The 18,828-nt window shown below is 44.2% G+C and overlaps 1 long non-coding RNA gene across 1 annotated transcript; it reads left to right on the top strand.

Moving 5' to 3' along the window:
- The first annotated feature begins 333 nt into the window (after positions 1-333).
- On the top strand, positions 334-15,435 carry LOC131483107 (uncharacterized). The gene is made up of 4 exons (XR_009247521.1): positions 334-549; positions 13,993-14,136; positions 14,461-14,525; positions 15,252-15,435. It is a non-coding gene; the product is annotated as an uncharacterized LOC131483107 (long non-coding RNA).
- Positions 15,436-18,828: the final 3,393 nt, after the last annotated feature.

The following is an 18,828-nucleotide window of genomic DNA, read 5'->3' on the forward strand; positions in this document are numbered from 1 at the left end:
CTCTAAAAGTGGGTTATACATAAAAGAAGTGAACAATTATCTAAATACAACAGCAGATAATTTGGGGTAAATGTCAGATTATTAGATTTTAATGTGAAAAAAGAAATTGCAGAATTCAATTCAAGAAGAAAAGCCTGGAAGTCCGATGATTCTGTAGTGAGCCCTTGCCTTGGCTGTTTTCTCTGCACCTTGAAGTAACAATCCTTCCTTCAGATATGCCTGGTTTTAGTCCTCAGACCTATATTTCTGTTTTGCTCTCTAAAGCAAGCATTTTGTAATAAATGCGGAGGTGACCGTCTGGGATTAAAGCTCATGTTCACTAATGCCTTTGGAGTTGATGTCAGTGAACAGAAAACGGTGAAAAATCACAGCCCAGAAAGCACCTTCCAGGGTACTGAGCCGGCGACTTGTTGGATGTGGCCTGTTGTAGCAGGAGAACAGTGTGGTGGCAATAGTGGCTATGCCACTGAGAGCCTAGGAAGGCTTCCGTCTCCCACGCCTGGAACAAGCTGGCACGCAGTACATGTGCTGTGAAGATCTGATCGCAAGGTAAGACTCCTTTCCTTCCAGCTGACTTACTAGCTGAGAGTCGCTTCCAGGAGAGTTGGGAGCACCAGGGTTGGCTGGCACTGAATGGATTCTGCAACCTGTAGCACTGCTGGTACAGTCAGGGTCAGCAGGCTTTGATTCTCTCTCCAGCAGTGTGAAGGGCTGGATTCTGAGCTCATGCACGCCGGTGTTTTTCAGGAGCAGGGAGCTCAGAGTGGAGAGACCAGTGCAGAGGTGGGCCCTCCTTACAACACAGTGTTTGATAGCAGACGAAAGGTTGAGTGCCCCTCGTTGGGCGAACTTATGCTAGACTCACTGTTGAAGATACACAGGGAAATGGGAAGACAGGATCAGAGTGGTTCCAGCAGTTCATGTGAAACTTCACCTCTCGTTCTGTCTCTGGTGACCAAACCAAAGTCCTGTCACCCACAGGCTGAGTGTGTAGGCTTCAAAGAGGAGGCCTAAGTGTGGCTCCCTGTGTCCTGTGGTCCTGTCCTTTTTGCCTGACCTTCTCCATCGGGCTTACACATTTCTGAGCATCGCCTTTAAGACATATTGTAGGAGCTAGTGACAAGAAGAGGCTTCCTGCAGGTAGTATCAATGGTTCCAAGTCGTATCTGACCAGTATCAAGGAGTGGCTTGGAAGGAGATTTCATGAGCTATAGCAGATGAGTTTTTTGTTTTGGTCTGTATTTGTTTTTGTAACATCTCTCAGTATCTCGAACGTGGCTTCTTTTTTTGTGTCCAGATCCCAGGGCTAGCTGGAATTAGTTTTTGGTCTTGTTTAGGTTGCTGCTACATCATGATTTCTCGTTTCAAGTCATCACAGGGCATGCCGAGTCTTTGTACGGGTGTTTTCGCAATGGCGGCAATGCATTGTTGACACTGGTGAACCTGCCTCGTGTTTTTATTTAAAAGGGTGGTCCTTTTGTTGCTGACTTCTGTTTTTCCATCACCGGCTTGATAATCCATGCCTCTGGGTCTATACTGTTCCATTTCATAATGTTTAATGAATGTTAGAATTGGCTCTGCAAATGCATTGCCTTAATCTTGTTGCCTGCAGTGAGATGCTCTTAATGTTGTCTCCACATGCGCCCTGCTTGTCTGCCTTTGATTTCTATGTGCTTAATCCCCTACTCATGAAGGGAGCCTTCCCTTGCGTCCTTTCTTTTCAATAATTTGCTTTTTGGGATTCAGTGAAGACATCCATCACAATAAGTGGTCTTTTCCTGGCTTGTATTGACTCGTGTTTACATAAAGCAGACCCCCTTTTATACTAGTATAAATGCTCAAAGTGGTTTTCAGTAGCTTGGGAAGCTGGGCATGAAAAATGGCACAGGGCTTCACGTTGTTCTGTTAGATCAAATGGCTTCATGACATGATGACTGGTTTCAAGTTTTTATCATTAAGTCAAGGTCAAGGTTAAGGTTAATGTTTTACTCCCTTAACTGACTTAAAAGTGACAATGTTGAATCAGTATTTCTAAATTATTCCCTATTTCTTTAAAATGTTTTTGATTTGGTAGGCCTTTTCTTTGCAATGAAACTTGTAAAATACTCTTATTACAAATATTGACTGTTTTCATAATGAGAAGTCTAATTTTATAAACTTGTATCACCCATAGGAGATAGCAGTAGGAGAATGAGTTATGAATAATTGATGTTGGTCATAACTGGATGCTGTGGTGTTCAGATAGTTCAGTTTGGGGGCTGGCATAATGGCCTGCAATGCCAGCAGCACATACGGGTACCGTTCATGTCCTGGCAGTTGTTTCTTACCCAGTTCCTGGCTGATGGCCTGGGGAAAGCATTGAAGATGCTCCAAGTGCTTGGGTGCCTGCTTCCCACATGGGAGACACAGATGAAGCTCTTGTCTCCTGGCTTCAGCTTGTCTGCAGAGTAATCAGTGCATTGAAAAGCTCTCAAATGCTTTTTTTTTTTTTTTTTTAAAGAAAAAGATAGCATTAGGCCCAGCACAGTAGCATAGTGGCTAAAGTCCTCATTTTGAATGTGCCGGGATCCTATATGGTCACCGGTTCTAATCCCAGCAGCTCCACTTCCCCTCCATCTCCCTGCTTGTGGCCTGGGAAAGCAGTCAAGGACAGCCCAAGGCCTTGGGACCCTGCATCCATGTGGGAGACCCGCAAGAGGTTCCTGGCTCATAACTTCAGATTGGCTCAGCACCAGCTGTTGTGGTCATTTGGGGAGTGAACCACTGGACAGAAGATCTTCCTCTCTGTCTTTCCTCCTCTTTATAGTTTAAAGATTTTAAATAAATCTTTTTTAAAAAAGGAAAAAGGTAGCACATTTCTTTTTACAAGGTTTACAGTGATGTCATTTTTGGTTCATATTGTCATGATTAATTTGTAATTTTTTTTGGATTTATTTATTTTTTATTGGAAAGGCAGATATACAGAGAGGAGGAGACAGAGAGGAAGATCTTTCATCCGGTGATTCACTCCCTAAGGGGCCGCAACGACCGGTGCTGCGCCAATCCAAAGCCAGGAGTCAGGAACTTCTTTCCTGTTCTCCCACATGGGTGCAGGATCCCAAGGCTTTGGGCTGTCCTCAACTGCTTTCCCAGGCTGGATGGGAAGTGGGGCTTTCGGGATTAGAACCATTGCCCATATGGAATCCCGGCGCATTCAAGGCAAGGACTTTAACCATTACTCTTTCATGCCGGGCCCTCATTTGTATTTTAATATGCTAATTTTCCTCTCCATATGAATCTCCTTGGTTTACACTAGTAGTTAATGATGAAATTGGCAGGGCTTATGTTACTATGCTTTTGCGAAGCAAACTGGGGTCCGAGATCACCCAATTATTTGTAAGTTGAGGAAAGTTTCTCTGGAAACATCTGGGAGTAGCTTCTTTTTCCTCGGAGGCCCTGCAATATCGTTCTGCTGCCAGGCAGGATCACGGGCTTCCCCACGTTTTGACTGCTCAGGAGCTTTTGTGCATTCGTGATTGTTTCAGGAGTCAGGTTACGTGTACGTTTCCGTTGCTGAGCTCTGCTACGCAACCGGAAGCACTTGGGTATTAGCTTCACAACTCAAAATTGTTATTTTTCCATAACATCTTAGAGATTTTTGAAATGCTGAAAGTAATTCTTTCTAATTACCCTCACAGCTCTTGTTTTGGTATTTTACTTCTGTAGCTGTATTTTTTGTATCTCCAACATAATATAAAGCAACCAGTTAATTTTTCCTGAATTTAGTCATCTCTTGCATATTTCACTGTTTCTAAGGCATCCTCCTCTCCTTTTCCCCTTCACATTTAAGCAACTATGAAACAAGGCTGATCTTTTGATTGAGGACTTATCATAGTTTAATTGGCAGCATTTCTTATTTTTTTTTTTAAAGATTGATTTGTTTTTATTTCAAAGTCAGATAAACAGAGAGAGGAGAGACGGGAGAAAGATTTTCCATCTGATGATTCACTCCCCATATGGCCTCAGTGGCTGGAGCTGTGCCAATCTGACGCCAGGAGCCTGGAGCCTCTTCCAGGTCTCCCACACAAGTGTAGGGTCCCAAGGCTTTGGGCCATCCTTGACTGCTTTCCCAGGCCATAGGCAGAGAGCTGGAAGGGAAGTGGGGCCGCCAGGATTAGATCCGGCGCCCATATGGGATCCTGGTGGGTTCAAGGTGAAGACTGTAGCCACCAGGCTATTGCGCCTGGTCGTCTTCTTTTTTTAAATGTCTGAAAATCAACAGTGTGCTAGATTTTATAAAATGTGGCCATTCATTTTTGTTTTCTAAGGAGAGAGAATGGAAGGTGATTTGTGGTGTCAATGACTTTGTTAAACCTTGAATATGCATTCCTTGTGTTTTGCGAATTTGTTTCATTTCTGTCCCAGTCTGTTCTATGCAAATTGATGTTTCAGCTGGTTATTTTATTTATTCATTGTCTTTGATGAGTGTAAGTGACATAACTAATGGAGGGTAACAGATTTTTGTTAATCGGTACTCTGCTGAAGCAAGCTGGTCCTCCAAAGGACAGATATCAGATTTTCCCTGATCTGTTGTAACTCATATAGAGTACAAAAACAGTAACCTGTGAGGGAGACTGGCCTTTTGAGGTTTGATTATTGTTTACAGTCTTTGCCTATACTCTCTTTTTTCCTGTTTGTATTTTTTATTTTTCTTTTATTTATTTATTTATTTTTTTAAAAGATTTATTCATTTTATTACAAAGTCAGATATACAGAGAGGAGGAGAGACAGAGAGGAAGATCTTCCGTCCAATGATTCACTCCCCAAGTGAGCCGCAACGGGCCGGTGTGCGCTGATCCGAAGCCGGGAACCTGGAACCTCTTCCGGGTCTCCCACGCAGGTGCAGGGTCCCAATGCATTGGGCCGTCCTCAACTGCTTTCCCAGGCCACAAGCAGGGAGCTGGATGGGAAGTGGAGCTGCCGGGATGAGAACCGGCGCCCATATGGGATCCCGGGGCATTCAAGGCGAGGACTTCAGCCGCTAGGCCACGCTGCTGGGCCCATTTTCTTTTTTTTTTTTTAAAAGGATTTATTTCTTGGTGAACAGTCGGATTTCTCTTGTTTTTGACTTGCTACTTGTTGAGTTCTTTGTCTCATGGAGTGTTAAGTCTGTGATCGTGACGTGAACTGAAAGTACCCCAATTGTAAAAATGATAAAATGACGGAAGGCAGACGGTGGGTGGGTAACGCAGGCAGGAGGGAGGATAGGGTCAGAAGTAGCCCTAGGCTCCTAAATCTGTATTGTGAAATAAGTGAACTTTGTTCACTTTACACAAATAAATAAAATTTAAAGAATGAAACAGACCTACACAAGCATAGGTGTTCTCCTTTCCTGAATGTCTGTGAGTGTTACCATCTACCTGGTCGGGCCGTGACAGCTTTGCGTTGCGGGGAGTAGGAGTTCGCTTAGGGCTTTTGTAACATGAATGCAGAGTCAGCATTTAGCTTTAGTTACCAGGGTCCGTGTTGAGTGGTGGTGTCAGTGTGGAAAGCTTGATTTTGGCAAGAGAAGGACAGATTTCCTAAATATCTTTAAAGCTCAGGCACTTCATAAAAGAAAGATCCTTCTCTCTTCTGAAAGATCCTTCCACGTCTTCTGAAAGATGTGGTTGCTCTAGGAAGAAAGATCTGGATTACAGCATGTAGGAGTCCCACCCTTTGGGTTCAAGGGGTAAGGGTCTTCGCTTTTTTTTTTTTTTTTTAGGTTCTTGCTTTCTATCTTGTTCAAGTTGTGTCCCTCCAACTGGTAGAACATGGAAGCATCAAGAAAGGCGTGGAGGAGTCGAGAATACTTGAGCTGAAAGGCAACAAAACACGAGGCAGGCCACCACCCCTAGCTCTTAGTCAACTTCTGTCGTTAGCTCTGGGCCATGACCAATGTAGAGAGGACAATGGCATGGAGGGAATGTTGGGGGGAATAAGAAGGAATGAGGCTGAGGTTGTGTTCTTGGTGCTGCCACAGCTGGAGTTGTCGCACAGCCTGAGAGATGCGGTGAGCGGAAGGGCCTGATCAGAACAGAGACCGTGTTACAAGGAGCCATTAACCAGCTTTGGGATCCCAGCTGTTAGTGGTCGTTGCCAGGGTTTTCCACCCAAACCCAAGTGTGACCTTTTTGGCCTGGCCACCATCCCCACTTGCACTGGAAGGCAGTGGAGTTTGAGATGCTCTACTTCTCTTTCTCTGGATCTCTTGATCTCTCTCTTCTTCCCAATTGTGCAAAGTTACCTTCATATACTGATTGTCATTGGTGAGAGAAGCATGGTTCGGGATAGAAACTAGGTTGTCCAAAGACACCCTGGCAGTTGACACCAGCTCAGCAGACCCCCGCTCTCAGAGCTGTTAGATTCGTTCTGCACAGGACACGTGCCTGCACATGATGTAGGTGCACGGCGTTGACTGTGTTCTAGAGCGTGAGTGCTTGTGCACACTGCGAGCTGTGTGTATCCCCGAATCTGTTTCTGCTAACTGCTTGAGGCATCTATTCCTAAACTTACATACTCATTGCAATAGTTTTCCTTTTTATATAAAAAAAAAGTTGTCTGAAAACAATTTGAACAATAATGAAAAAACACTAACCATGTTTGATGTCAGTTTTTGGGGGTCAGGAATACTGGCACCATCTTGGCCTGGCTGGCTCTGACCTGGGGTCACTCCGAGGTGACAGTCAAGTCACTGGCTGGGTCTGGGGTCCTCAGAAGGCTTGTCAGGGTGAGTGTTTCCAAGGTGATGGCGGTGTTGGAAGGCAGCCTGTCTATGTTCCCGGGAAGTGCTTGAGTGTCCTGATAACAAATGGATGACACAGAGGCCACAGTGCCTCTCTGTACCCGTCAGTTCGCAACATTCTGCTAGTTTCACAGGTCAGCCCTATTTGGTGTGGGAAAAGACTATCGGAGGATGTTAGTAAAATGAGGGCAAAATCCCCGGAGGCTGTTTTGGAGTCTGGTCATGACACTAATTACACATGTTTTTATAGTGAGAAAATTGAATTAAATATTGTTTAAAAGATCAGTGAAGCAGGAATGCGAAAACATCTTTTTTTAAGTTCACGCATTGAAAATATTTGAATGGTTGAATTAGATGAATCTAAATTTTTGGAAAAAAAATCTTGATGGATTCTGCTCCCAAATAGGCAAATAAAATAAACTTTTAATTTCACTTTAAAGAGATTAGCGAATGGTGAACACGTTTGGGAGAAGCAGTTGGTTTGCGATGAGAAAAACAAATGCATTCAGCCTTCTGAGCAGCATCAGGGAAGAAATGACCTGTTGTAAAATATCCGGGCGGTTCATTTCAATTCTCGAGAGAGAACATTTGAAGGATGTCGCTGAAGCCCTGAAGAACAAGGCTCCAGAATATTAAAACATTCTGGCTACAAACATTCTAAAAGAGGAGTCTCGAAAAGGGGCTTAAGGGGGCTAATGTGGCGGCACAGTAGATGAAGCCATCTCCCGGGTCACTGGTGTCCAGCGCTAACGTGCTGGTTTGAGACCTGGCTGCTCCACGTCTGTCCCAGCTTCATGCTGATGAGCCTGGGAAGGCAGTAGGCGATGACATCCCAAGCACATGGCTCGCTGCTGCCCGCAGGACACATCTAGATGGGGCTCCAGCTTTCATCTGGTCTGGTCCCGAGCCCATCCTGCACGGTTGCAGCCGTTTGGGAAACTAATGAGTGAATATTAGATATTTCTCTCTCTGCATTTGAAATAAAATAATGTTAAAGAAAATAATTTCAAAAATAATTTTTAAGAATTAAAAAAGGCACAGTCACATCTAAGGTATTGCAGTTAGAGCAGAAAATTGCTTTTTGTAAAGACATCCTAGAAATGTTAGGAACGAACTTTCCGCTTATAATTCAAAAAATCGATCTGGATGAATTCAGAGCTTTTGTCTGTGATGTGACATTGGATGTTTGGAGACACCCGCTCAAACCATACCAGCTGCATAACTCTTCTAGTGCTGCTCAACCGATCACCCTAAATGTGGCTTAAAATAATGAAAGCTGTTACCGCCTACGTGCCTGTGGCTCAGGGATTTGGACAGATCACAGGAGGCAGGGCTAGATGTTTCCCTACCACGGCTGAGGCTTCTCCTGGGTTGGGCAAGACCACAATGGAAGTCTGGTGGCATCTGGAGGAGTCACTCCTATGGATAACCACCGACCTTGAGTATCATTTGGAACCTCAGTGGGGCTTGCCCTCGAAGCCTGCATGTGGCCTTGCCCTGGGAAGTAATATTGTGACCATCTTGGAAAATGTACACACACACACGACAGTTTTTTTTAAGGTTTATTTTTATTCCTATTGTAAAGGCAGTTATACAAAGAGAAAGATACGCCATCCGCTGGTTCGCTCCCCAAGTGGCTGCAACAGCCAGAGCTAAGCCGATCTGAAGCCAGTAGCCAGGAGCTAAGAGCCAGGAGCCAGCAGCCTCCTCCGGGGTCTCCTTCACAGCTGCAGGGTTCCAAGGCCTTGGCTGTCCTTGACTGCCTTCCCAGTCCACAGGCAGGGAGCAAGATGGAAAGTGGAGCATCTGGGATATGAACCAGTGCCCACACAGGATCTCCACACTTATAAGATGAGGGCTTAAGCCACTAGGCTCCATGCCTGGCCCTGAGAACAATCTTACTTCCAAACTTTCTGACTGTTGAAGATGGAGATCTACAAAGGGCATATTTTATCACAGAGGATAATGAAAAATATTTGATTCATATTTTAGAAAAATTTGATAAACTGATAAAAAATTTTCCATTAAAAATGGTAAGGAGGGGCCCGGCATGGTAGCTTAGTGACTAAAGTCCTTACCTTGCACACGCTGGGATCCCATATGGGTGCTGGTTCTTCTAATTCCTGTGGTCCCACTTCCTCTCCATCTCCCTGCTGGTGGCCTGGGAAGGCAGTGGAAGAAGGTCCAAAGCCTTGGGACCCTGCACTTGCATGGGAGACCCAGAGGAAGCTCTTGGCTCCTGGCTTCAGATCAGTGCAGCTCCGGCCATTGCAGTCACTTGAGGAGTGAATCAGTGGACAGAAGATCTTCCTCTCTGTCTCTCCTCCTAACTTTGCAATCACAATAAATAAATTTGAAAAAAATGACAAGGAAAATGCATTAAGTGAAAGATTTCTGTAGCTTTGAGATAGCCACATTGCTGAGAAGTGTATAAGATCCACCCATGAATGATTTATTTCTGTAGGATCATTATTATTGTTTAACTCACTAGGTACTATTGATTGTTTTTCTGATTTGTCTATTTTTTGTTTTTAGTTGAGAGGCAAAGATACAGAGAAAGCAAAAAAATGCTCCAATCCTCTGGCTCACTAGCAGGGGCGAGGACTGGGCCGGCGAAGCTGGGGTCTGGGAGCTCGGTCCCCTTCTCCCAGGTGAGGGGTGGGCAGCTACCTGTTTAAGCTATCTGTGTGGACACCAAGGGTCTGCACTCGAGCAAGCCTGAGTCAGGTGCTGGAGTGGGGCATCATGCCCGGGAACTCTGCTGTGGGACATGGGCATGCCCACTGCTCTGTTAACCCCTCCCCCCCATGGGCACAGGAGAAACTGGACAGTCATATAAGCATGTTCAGTCTAGCAGGGAAGGAAACTGTAACCACTAGGCTACAGTTAATGCACACTTTTATTCTTTTTTAAAGATTTATGTATTTTTTTATTGCAAAGTCAGATATATAGAGAAGGGGAGAAACAGAGAGGGAGATCTTCCATCTGATGACTCACTCCTCAAGTGTTCACAATGACCAGAGCCGAGCCAATCCGAAGCCAGGAGCCAGGAGCTTCTTCTGTGTCTCCCACATGGATGCAGGTTCCCAAGGCTTTGGGCTGTGCTGAACTGCTTTCCCAGGCAACAAACAGGGAGCTGGATGGCAAGCGGGGCTGGGACTAGAACCCGCGCCAATATTGGATCCCAGGTGTGCAAGGCAAGGACTTTGGCCGCTAGGCTACTGCGCCGGGCCCAATGCACCCTTTTAAGATGTATTCATTGAATTTTTGCATTCTTATTTCAGCAGTCCTTTTTTCCCAACGACTGCAACTGTTTCTGCCTCCCTTCTGTTCTTTTTTCTCCCCTTTATTGCCTTCATGGTTCCCATCTAATGAGTTAAATAAATCTTCAATACATGCTTTCTTTATATGTTTTATGAGAGTCAGTGTTTTAACTGTTAGAAATTATACTGTGATAAATTAATGCTCTAAGTGACCATGAGCTCAGACTTGAAGAAAATGATGGCTTGGGGCTAATAGTATTATAAAATAAGGGTTGGCAAACTCTGGCCCATGGGCCAAATCCACCTTTAATTCATTAGAACACAGACACACTCAGAGATTATGGCTTGTCCATAGCTGCTCCTGCCTGCAGTACGATGACAGAATTCGGTAGTTGTGACTATGGCCATGAGGCCCAGAAAGTGTGAAATATTTAGTGATGGACTAAATATTTAGTGGCTGCCTCCTGCTATAGAAAGCCATGAATTCTGAAGTGAAGGATGAATGTGGTTCTGAAGCTTGAACATTTTCAGGTATTAATTAAGGATTTAAATGAAATGAAAACATAAAATAATAGAATATTTAATAACAATTTGTAGGAAATTAAAAGTATGAATAATGAAAGCATCATATATACTCTAAGTCAAATTTATTGATCTCAGTTGGCAAAATGGGAATAAAATATAGACATAGAAACAAATTCAGGGCCCGGCACAATGGCTCAATACCTAAGTCACTGCCTTTGAAGCACTGGGGTCCCATATGGCTGCTGGTTCTAATCCCGGCAGTCCTGCTTGCTTCCCATCCAACTCCCTGCTTGTGGCCTGGGAAAGGAGTAGAGGATGGTGCAAAGCCTTGGGACCCTGCACCTGCATGGGAGACCCAGAGGAGGCTCCTGGCTCCTGACTTTGGATCAGCTCAGCTCAGGCTGGTGCGTGCTGTCAGTGAGTGAACCAGCAGATAGAAGATATTTCTATTATCTTCTCTCTATAAATCTCATCTGCTTTTTCAATTAAATCTTTAATTTTCCAATTAAACCTTCCAATTAAAATAATGAAATCTTTAAAAATTGTATAAAAAGAAACAAATCTAGAACCAGTAGTTAATAAACCAGTAAGTCCCCAAATTTTGCTATATACCAGACTATCTCAACAGCCAGTAGTGTTAGAAGATTTTGTACAACATAGTAATTCCATGTTTTTATTAATTATTAACAGGACTAATACCTAGTATATATTAAATGTTTCATAAAATATTAGGGCCCGGCATGATGGCCTAGTGGCTAAAGTCCTTGCCTTGAACGTGCCAGGATCCCATATGGATGCCGGTTCTAATCCCAGCAGCTCCACTTCCTATCCAGCTCCCTGCTTGTGGCCTTGGGACCCTGCACTCGTGTGGGAGACCTGGAAGGGGCTTCTCACTCCTGGCTTTGAATCAGCACAGCTTTGACCACTGAGGCCACTTGGGGAATCATCAGACAGAAGATCTTCTTCTTTGTCTCTCTTCCTCTCTGTATATCTGACTTTGCAATAAAAATGAATACATTTTGAAAAAAAATTAAATGCATGTATATATAGTTTAAATGAAAACGGTGATAGTAGATATATGTTTTATGGTTCCTTGTTTCAAATGACTTCAGTTATCAATTTCTATTTCATCACATAAGAAGTATATAGTATATTTAAATTTTGTTAACTGACAAGTCCCAACTTAATTATTGTCCAGCAGGGTAGAAACCTGTTAGGAAAATTGGATGAATCAGCAAACACAAATAAATCTGTCTTGTCTTTGTTTCCCTTCTCTTGCCATTTCGGTGCTGGGTGAATGCATTGAATGGATTTGCAACTTCAAAGCTGCATTCAATATTTCTGTCAAAATAACCACAGTGTGATTTCGTGTGATTGGAGAAGGCAGTGTGCTTTCTGGCCTCTTGTCCTTTGATCAATGCCTCTCACATCACAGTTGCCATCATTTGTATCAGTCAGCTGTTCATTCCTAGGGCAAAATAGCCGATTCAGTCTACTCGTGCAGGAAAGAGAGAGTTTATTTAGCTCACAGCGCTGGTTGCTTGATGCAGGCTCTGGCATCAGCAAAGGGTGGTAGATGGCATTGGCAGAGCATGTGTGGGCAGCAGTGGTGAACCAGGAGGCAGAGAGAGGCCCCACAGCCTGGCTTTGTAACAGCCCTCTCCCTGGAACCACCTTCTGAACACACATTCCTGGTGATGAGGTGGCCTTTCCGGACGCCCACGGCTCAAGCACCATAACTGGGCTAGGTTTCCACTCTCTTGGTACCATGAACGTAATACTTTGGGGTTTAAAATCCTGTTTGGATATGGGAGCCAAATTATGTTCAAACTACATCATAATTGAACAATTCTGAATATTTTCCTCATTTCACTGTACGGATTGTATGGTACAAGAAATATAGCTCAGTAAAACTGATACCAAAGAATAATCATGAGAGAAAAAAAATAATGCCCAATTGTGTTATAAAACTGAGAAGTATATGTTTAGCACCTACTGTTTTGAAATATACAAATGGATAGATGTAATGCGAAAGTGCAGTCACCTAAAACAATTCAGACATTTGCCTCTTGAGTATGTTTCAAGATAATGGATTTCAAGATATATTTTTATACAAATGTACCATCAGGACTAAACCATTTTGTTAGTTTTATCGAAGGGTAGAGGATGATTTTAGGCAGAACAAAATAAACATGAATTTTTAGGTTTAAAGTAATTATGGATTTGGAAGACCACTTTTCCCTATGAATTACAGGTCCTGTTATTCTTGTGCTCCCAAAGTAAACAGGAGGTGGGCAGTCATGAAACTGAGCTTATAAATACATGAATGGGCATTCAAATTAATTCTCTCTTTTCTAGAGTCTACTTTTTCATTTTCCAGAGACTTATTTATTTGAAAGTGTGTCTGAAATAATTCTCCCTTTCACTGCTCTACTCCTGCCGTGCCTCCCTCATCCCAGGGCAGAGGGGCCCTCACTGGGAGTCTCCTGGGTGGATGGCTGGGGATTTGAGCCCTCTCCTGCTGTGGCCCTCACCAACAGGCAGGGCCAGTCCAGGCTATTCTGCTTCCTGGCTAGCTTCTTACCAACCTGCCTGGCAAGGCTGTGCAAAGTGGCCCCAGCACTTGGGCCTCTGCCACTCCTGGGGAGCTCTTAGCTCCGAGCTTCAGGCTGGATTGGCCCTGGAAGCTGTGGTCATGTGAGGAGGACTGCTCTCTTCCTCCCTCTGCTGCTGTTGCTTGCAAAGGAATCAATCACTTTTTTTTTTTTTAGATTTATTCATTTTATTACAGCCAGATATACACAGAGGAGGAGAGACAGAGAGGAAGATCCTGCGTCCGATGATTCACTCCCCAAGTGAGCCGCAACGGGCCGATGCGCGCCCATCCGAAGCCTGAAACCTGGAACCTCTTCCGGGTCTCCCACGCGGGTGCAGTGTCCCAATGCATTGGGCCGTCCTCAACTGCTTTCCCAGGCCACAAGCAGGGAGCTGGATGGGAAGTGGAGCTGCCGGGATGAGAACCGGCGCCCATATGGGATCCCGGAGCCTCCAAGGCGAGGACTTTTAGCCGCTAGGCCACGCCGCTGGGCCCATTTTTTAAGGGGAAAAAAAGGTAAAATACATAGTAATTATATAAAAAAAGGACTCGCTTCCCGTGTCAGGTGTACAGTGCACGACCCTGGCTGTGGAGGAGGTGCATGGAAGGGCCACAGCGGCCTTGGCTCATTGTTCTGCGCACCCCAAGCAGGAAGGAGAGAGTTTTGATTCTTAAAATATTTCAATTCAGGGTTCAGCAACTCAGCCAGTGTAAATTGTGAGAAACCAAACAAGAAGGGGAAAGAAATAGCAGTTAAAAATGTGTATTCTTTCCTCAGGACAGCCGCATTCAGCATGCTTTACCTCAAAGTCCATTTACAATTTTTTGCGTGTGTGATTTTTCAGAAAAGAAAAAGAATCTGCCTTGAAAGAAAATGAAAGAGCAAGAACAGAACAAAGTTGGGCAGGCAGGCAGGCATCCGCTGTAATTTGTGAAGACTAATGTTCCTAAACTGAACAAGCCGCGGCCATACAGCTGAAAATTGTGAGGTAAGGGAAACGCAGAGGGTACGTTTTTCTTCATTTTCTTTCCCAAACAGAGGCGGCAAGCAGGTAGGGGGAACCACTGAGGGGTGAGTGCAGGCACGGTCACCTGGGGATGATGAGAGGTAACGCGCTGGTGAATCTCATTTGCCTCCTGTCAAGTTGCTTTTCTAATTGGGTGGCCTTGGAACAGCGGTTTCTTGCCGTTTTCCCCGCTCAGCCCCGTTCCGGGGCAGGGAGAGGGCAACTCTATGCTGGCGAATGAGCAAATGTCCAGGCAAGGGTCTCCCGGTGTTATGAGCTCATTACATTTCTTGTCATTTCCTGCAGATTGCCGAGAAGTGCCGATAATGGCCCGTTTCTGCACCGCGGAACCTGTTAGTTATTTGAAACAGGTTAAAGTTCTAGTTCATATGATATTACTATGCGTAGCTAATTCCCGCAGCCTGGTTCCTTCCCGTGAGCCGAAAATATCAGACGCAGTGAGGTGTTTTAGGAGGTTTTATTCCAGTGGGGCAGGCACGGGGTGGAGGTGGTCACTCAGGTGAGTCTGCAAGGTGTGGGGGCGGGGATTGGGAGGGATTGAGGGCAGGCCCCAGGGGATTGGTGCCTGAGACTGTCACAGGTGATTGCCTGAGAGTGATTGGTAAGTGGGCGGAGTTGGGGAAGGCGCTGGGAGATTGGGGGTGGGATTCTCAGGTGAAATGGCTGATTGGTGGACGGCTGGACTGGCGCGAACTGCGTGAGCCGTAAGGAAGAGGAAATGGCGCCAGGCCCAGGGTGGAATATTCGAATAACTCCTTACAGAACCTCCCTCCCGTCGGAGTCTGTCTGAGCTAATTTTTCTGAGATGAGTTCTCTGATAGTTAGTCCTCATTTTCGTTGGAGCCACCAAGAACTCTATCATCTTTGCTGACATGCACGTGTGGAGACCCGTGAGCTTCCTCGGGTTATTGCTGTGGATGTTTGAGGCGCTTCTGACATGTTTCAAAGATTATTTATGTGAGAGAGGGAGAGCGCTCCCCTCTCCACTGTCCCCCAGGCTGAGTCAGGAGCTGGGGCCTGAAACCAGACATTTAGCCAGGAGGCTGGTCACAGAAGCCATCCCTGCTGCCTGCCAGGGTCTGCCTCAGCAGAAGCCTGGAGTCGGGAATCAAACCCAGTCATTGAAACACCTGCCTCCTCTCCACCGTCAGCGTTCATTAGAATCACCTGCAGAGGTTGCTCGGCTCACTGCTGGGCTGGACCTGGAGGGTCCGAAGTGGGCCAGAGGATTCGCTTGCCTAACAGGGTCACAGAAGCTTCTGTTCCCCGGGCCCACACTACGAAACCCTTTGCCTTGGACAACTTTCGTGAAACTTATAGCTCAGGTGAGTATATACACACCCTGAGGCAAATGGAGACAGGAAAGCAGTGAATTATTGAAGTAACGCTTGTTGGTGATTCCAGGGTGCACTGTATTATCTGAGGGATTGGGGACTAGCAGGTTAACGTACATCACTCCTGCCGCCTAGCAGCTTCAAAGTGTCTCGAACACAGCATTTTTGTGCTCTGAGTATTTTTAATCTTTAGTGGAGAATGTTAATAATATTCTCCTGACCTTTGTTGAAAGTATCAACCTACTAGCCTCTTGTTGAATGTACAATGAAATATTTCACATAAGCGGGAATCAACTACGTAATGAGTTATTTTTAAAACTGAAAAGGTATGGGCTCCACAAAACTTTGTAAAGGTGTCTGCAATATCAAGAACAGCTTACAGGCTTGGCTTACGTTTGGGCCCTGTCTAGCACAAGAAGCGGCCAGAGTGGATTTGGTGAAGGCCGCACACTCGGGGCCTGAGTGCCAGGAGGAGGCTGTGAGCCCCCTCGTGGGCAAGGCCCGAGGGCTTCAGGAGCTCCAACAGCCTTGGCCTTGTATTTTAGCTCTGTCATTTAGTCAGATGACTTAGGTCCCCGGAAGGAACTATCTCAGGCTTATTCGATTGCGTATTTGTTTTCAGTTTCTTCTTTTGAAATTATTTCTGCGAGAGACAGAGTGAGCTTTTAGCTGCTGGTTAACTCCCGCTACAGGGTCAAAACCAGCAGCCAGGAGCCAGGAACTCAACCCAAGCCTCCCATGTGGGTAGGTGGGTGGGTGGCAGATGCCCAAGTGCTTGAGCCATCTCTGCCTTAGCAGGAAGCTGTGGCCAGGAGCCACGCTACATCAAACCCAGGCATTTCAAAATAGTAGCTGTGATTTGTCACAGCTACTAGGCCAAACACCCTGTTTTCTGTTTCTTTCTTTCCTTCTTTCTGGTTTCTTTGACTTTAATTTGTCGTTTTTCTTTGAATTTGGGGAAAGCAATCACTGATGATCAGAAATTTGGGTTTTTAAATGTATATATATGAAGTTATAACTTTTCTAGGCACAATGTCAGTTTCCAGTATGTCTTGATTTGCATTTAAAATTACAATCCTACTTGAAATATATTCTAATTCTATTGTGATTTCTTGGGCATATGCATGATATAAAAAGTATACATCTATTTGTAAACATGGTTATTTAATGTCTTTGTACTCTGAATTCTTTGTCTAAAATAGAAGAGTTGATGGGAAAACTGGATGAGGTTATATAACCGAGTGGATTGGCACAGCATCCTGCAAAGTCAGTGTTACATTTTCCTTTGTTCTAGCTGTCCCTGTTGGAACAATGAATCAGCTTACCTTCCTGTATAATAATTTTGGTTGAAAAAAAAAAGTGATTTCTCTCTACAGCACATTTTATTTTTTTTCTTTTGAATTTTATGGTGTAGTTCCATAGGGTCTGGGATTTTCAACCCCCCCCCTACATTCCCACCCCCCAACTGATTTTCCCCATATTATTATAATAGTCCTTCATATGGAGCCATGATTCCATAGTCTGTTGTTTACGTGTGTCCCAACATTGCTGGTGTAGACAATGTCAGACAGTCCAGAATCACATTGTGTAGACATGTCCAACAGTTTCACTGGGAGTCCATCTGTGATTTGTAAGTAGGGATGCATATTGCATTGTATCTTCACATCTGGATATGGTAGCCTCTATTATGACATCACTATACATTCCCTTCAATTAGAAGCCACAAAACAAAGTCAAAAGCAGGTATGAAGTTAAAACAAGAAGAAGAACAAAATTATAGCACCACGGAGTCGAAAAAGTGCACCACTGAATACCCAACACATGGGTGACCAACAAAAAACACAAAAGGCCTCTTGGGTAAAATGATGCCACTATGCGATCCATGAGCCAGTGAATTCGACAAGAGGAAAAAAACTATTTGGAATAAAATAAAATAAAATAAAATAAAATAAAATAAAATGAAAACACATGGGGTGTAGCAAAAACAGTATAGAAAGGGTTATTGAAGTTACAATTTGCATGATGGCTTCCTTATTTTAGAGAGAATATGTGGTATTTGTCCTTTTGGGATTGACTTGTTTCACTGAGCATAATGGTCTGTAGTTGTGGCCGTGTAGTTACAAATGGTATAATTTCATTATTTTTAATGGCTGAGTAATATTCCATGGAGTAGATGTACCGCAGTTTCTTTAACCACTCCTCTTTGGATGGGCATCTGGATTGTTTCCATGTCTTTGCTATTGCAGGTGGTACTGCTGTAAATACAGGATTACAGATCCCCTTCTCAGATGCAGTTTTCATTTTGGGGGGGGTGGTATATTCCTAGGAGCGGGATAGCTGGTTCATATGGCAGGTTTATTTGCAGTTCTCCAAGCACTCTCCATACTGATTTCCACAGTGGTTGTATTAGCCTGCACTCTAACCTCCAGTGAAGGAGGGTGCCTTTCTCCCCACATCTGTGCAAGCAGGTGTTGATTGTGGAGTTCTGAATGTAGGCCAACCTCACTGTAGTTAGGTGGCACCTCAATGTGGTTATCATGTGTATGTCCCTGGTGGCTAGGGAGCCTGAGCATCTTTTCATACGTCTGTTAGCCATTTGAATCTGTTCTTCTGAAAAATGTCTGTTCATTTCCTTCACCCATTTCTTCACAGGATTTTTTTTTCTGTCCCTGAATTTATGAAGTTCTTTGTAAATCCTGGATATTAGTCCCCTATCACTTGTGTAGTATACAGAGATTTGCTTCCATTCTGTTGGTTGCTTCTTCACTTTGTTAGTTGTTTCCTTTGCTGTACAGAAGCTTTTTAATGTGATATTTGTTCGTTTTGGCTTTCACTGCCTCTGCTTTTGGCATCTTTTCTAAGAAGCCTTTCACCATTCTTATGTCTTAGAGAGTGCTTCCTTGAACCATTTAGAGCTGACTTTTGTATAATGTGACAGGTGCAGGTCTTGCTTATTAATTCTGCAAGCTGCTATCCAGGCTTTTTCCCTGGATTGTTTTTCAGTTTTCTTGTCAAAGATAAGTGCACTGTACATGTGTGGGCTCCCTTCTGGTGTTTCTATTCTCTACAGCACATTTGAAACACCCATGATGTTTGTTTCTTACAGATGTATCCTGCAGACATTTTCTGACTTACAATTTTAGCTCTTCTTTTTTAGGTTCACTTCCCCTCTGATCTGATGTATAGTAATGGCCATGAGCAAGTTTGATTTTAGTCTTTACTTAAAAGACTTTCTATTCTACAGTCTAAGATGTAATTAATTTGAAGGGAGGCGTTACAGAGAGAGCTAGAGTGAGAGAGATAGTTTCCATTTATTGGT

This window comes from Ochotona princeps, chromosome 23, assembly GCF_030435755.1.
Source record: "Ochotona princeps isolate mOchPri1 chromosome 23, mOchPri1.hap1, whole genome shotgun sequence".
NCBI classification, from domain to species: Eukaryota; Metazoa; Chordata; class Mammalia; order Lagomorpha; family Ochotonidae; genus Ochotona; species Ochotona princeps.